Consider the following 2,705-nt stretch of genomic DNA (forward strand, 5'->3'; position numbering starts at 1 on the left):
ATGAAATATGCTAATTTTGTGAGATAGGAATTTTGGGTTTTCATGAGCTGTATGCCAAAATCATCCGTATTAAGACAATAAAAGACCTGAAATATTTCAGTTAGTGTGCAATGAATCTAAAATATATGACTGTTAAATTTTCATCATGACATTATGGAAAATAATTAACTTTATCACAATATGCTAATATTTTGAGAAGGACCTGTACTGAAAAAAAAAAGTGTGAAACAACTTAAAATATGTCTTATATTCTAGGTTCTTCAAAGTAGCCACCTTTTGCTTTGATTACTGCTCCACACACTCTTGGCATTCTGTTGATGAGCTTCAAGAGGTAGTCATCTGAAATGGTTTTCACTTCACAGGTGTGAAGGTTTAATAAGTGGGATTTCAAGCCTTATAAATGGGGTCGGGACCATCAGTTGTGTTGTGCAGGAGGTGGATACAGTACACAGCTGATAGTCCTACTGAATAGACTGTCAGAATTTGTATTATGGCAAGAAAAAAGCAGCTAAGTAAAGAAAAACAAGTGGCCATCATTACTTTAAGAAATGAAGGTCAGTCAGTCCGTCTGAACAATTGGGAAAACTTAGAAAGTGCCCCCAAGTGCAGTCGCAAAAACCATCAAGCGCTACAAAGAGACTGGCTCACATGAGGACCGCCCCAGGAAAGGAAGACCAAGAGTCACCTCTGCTGCGGACGATAAGTTCATCCGAGTCACCAGCCTCAAAAATCGCAGGTTAACAGCAGCTCCGATTAGAGAACAGGTCAATGCCACACAGAGTTCTAGCAGCAGACACATCTCTAGAACAACTGTTAAGAGGAGACTGTGTGAATCAGGCCTTCATAGTAAAATAGCGGCTAGGAAACCACTGCTGAGGACAGGCAACAAGCAGAAGAGACTTGTGTGGGCTAAAGAATACAAGGAATGGACATTAGACCAGTGGAAATCTGTGCTTTGGTCTGATGAGTCCAAGTTTGAGATCTTTGGTTCCAACCACCGTGTCTTTGTGCGGCGCAGAAGAGGTGAACGGATGGACTCTACATGCCTGGTTCCCACCGTGAAGCATGGAGGAGGAGGTGTGATGGTGTGGGGGTGCTTTTGCTGGTGACACTGTTGGGGCCTCCACAGTCACCGGACCTGAACCCAATCAAGATTGTTTGGGGTGAGCTGGACCGCAGAGTGAAGGCAAAAGGGCCAACAAGTGCTAAGCATCTCTGGGAACTCCTTCAAGACTGTTGGAAAACCATTTCAGGTGACTACCTCTTGAAGCTCATCAACAGAATGCCAAGAGTGTGCGGAGCAGTAATCAAAGCAAAAGGTGGCTACTTTGAAGAACCTAGAATATAAGACATATTTTCAGTTGTTTCACACTTTTTTGTTCAGTATTTAATTCCACATGTGTTAATTCATAGTTTTGATGCCTTCAGTGTGAAGCTACAATATTCATAGTCATGTAAATAAAGAAAACTCTTTGAATGAGAAGGTGTCTCCAAACGTTTGGTCTGTACTGTATATATACGTATATTTAAGTTTAGGAAAACCAGACCCACCGATGGATGGGTGTTTCCACTGATCAACAACTGCAGAGAATTAGAAACACGTGGATATAAATTATACAAGCAAAGAGCTTGAGACAAATATAAAACTAGAACAAACCTTTTTGTTTTTTGTCCAAAAAAAACTGACATCTTCAAAATAAAAAAAGATTTTATGCATTCTTTAGATATTGCTAGATACTGCATAAAGCAGTAGCTGAACGGACTCCTCATCATCATGTAGCTACTTATACAAATCAGAAAGTGTCAGAAATCTTATTGTGTGACATGAAAATAATTGCAAAATGCTAATGTTTCACACTTCCCTAAAGCTGCCTTAAGTATTAGTTTATTCTGTCATTGGGGTCCATAATAGCACCCGGGTGTAATTGAAGGGGTTATTTTCTCTGATAAGCCAGCAGCAAGAAGACTAATGAGTCTATATCTGTGTACAAATCAGAAGCTGCTTCTCCTTGTGTATTGAGCTAGCATAACCATGAAAAACTAGCAAGCACTTGATAGCAATTATTATAAAAAAGGACAAGCACAAAAATATGAAGCTCAGTGATGTCCAGAAAAGAGACTAGCTTTTTGTGTGAACTAACTGGCTTACATCCAGTAATACAACCACATTAACATATACAACATAAATGGGCTTTGCCTGCTTCTCTGTTAAATCTCACACAAACACTTATAGTTACTCCCTAATCCTCAAAGTTAAATGACTTCCTTTGTAGTGCCAAAACATGACGAACAAAATCATAAGTTACACGGAAAGCCCAGATGGCTTATGTAATGCAGGAAAAAGTAGCTCTGTGGTTGTGAGTGGAAACACACCCAAACACACACACACACACACACACACACACACACACACACCCTTTTGTGAATCTAGTTTGAAATTGTCTACTTACAAGCCTTTCCACAGGATTAGCACATAAAGGGCTTATTACTTTTGCATCAAAGATCACAGCAGATTTGTTTTTCAGTTAGATTTATTTTTCTTACATTTTGTAAAAGGTGATTTGCACTGCTGCTCCATTTTTATGTAAATGTAAATGATCTATCATCTTGGTCTCTCTTCTCAATTTTTTGATTGTCATAGTAATCTGACTTATCCTATACGAAATGCAAAGTAAATTAAATTCTATAATGGTCTTTTGATGCAG

At 38.9% G+C, this 2,705-nt stretch overlaps 1 protein-coding gene across 1 annotated transcript in view; it reads left to right on the forward strand.

The window, feature by feature from the left end:
* prrt4b (proline rich transmembrane protein 4b) overlaps nt 1-2,705 on the forward strand; it is a 44,213-nt gene that overhangs the window by 36,285 nt on the left and 5,223 nt on the right. The window lies entirely within an intron of this gene.

The sequence above is a fragment of the Girardinichthys multiradiatus genome, chromosome 17 (genome assembly GCF_021462225.1).
Source record: "Girardinichthys multiradiatus isolate DD_20200921_A chromosome 17, DD_fGirMul_XY1, whole genome shotgun sequence".
Taxonomy (NCBI): domain Eukaryota; kingdom Metazoa; phylum Chordata; class Actinopteri; order Cyprinodontiformes; family Goodeidae; genus Girardinichthys; species Girardinichthys multiradiatus.